We start from the raw sequence: 620 nt of genomic DNA, 5'->3' as shown, positions 1-620 counted from the left end.
TATCCCCTGTGTGCCTTGTCGACTCAGTGTGCGAAGCGCGGAACCGCCGGATTCCGAGCGCCCTCGACGTTCCCACCGCTCAAACGTCGATTCTCGCCGTTTGAACGCTCCGGAAACGTCGTGTGCCTTGTCGACTCAGTCCACCATTCAAACGTCGAATCTCGACGTGCGAAGCGCGGAACCGCCGGATCCGAGCGCCCGCGACGTTCCCACCGCTCAAACGTCGATTCTCGCCGTTTGAAGCTCGGAAACGTCGTATCCTTGCGTTCGCGGCGTTTCTACCATTCAAACGTCGAATACTCGTATAACTTCGATAACTCGTATGACTATACGAGTTACTACGTTGCGAAGCGCGGAACCGCCGGATCCGAGCGCCCGCGACGTTCCCACCGCTCAAACGTCGATTCTCGCCGTTTGAAGCTCGGAAACGTCGTATCCTTGCGTTCGCGGCGTTTCCACCATTCAAACGTCGAATCTCGACGTGCGAAGCGCGGAACCGCCGGATCCGAGCGCCCGCGACGTTCCCACCGCTCAAACGTCGATTCTCGCCGTTTGAAGCTCGGAAACGTCGTATCCTTGCGTTCGCGGCGTTTCTACCATTCAAACGTCGAATCTCGACG

Source organism: Wasmannia auropunctata, unplaced genomic scaffold, assembly GCF_000956235.1.
Source record: "Wasmannia auropunctata unplaced genomic scaffold, wasmannia.A_1.0 LD336076.1, whole genome shotgun sequence".
In the NCBI taxonomy this organism is placed as follows: domain Eukaryota; kingdom Metazoa; phylum Arthropoda; class Insecta; order Hymenoptera; family Formicidae; genus Wasmannia; species Wasmannia auropunctata.
Note: the sequence above shows the minus strand (reverse complement) of the source record.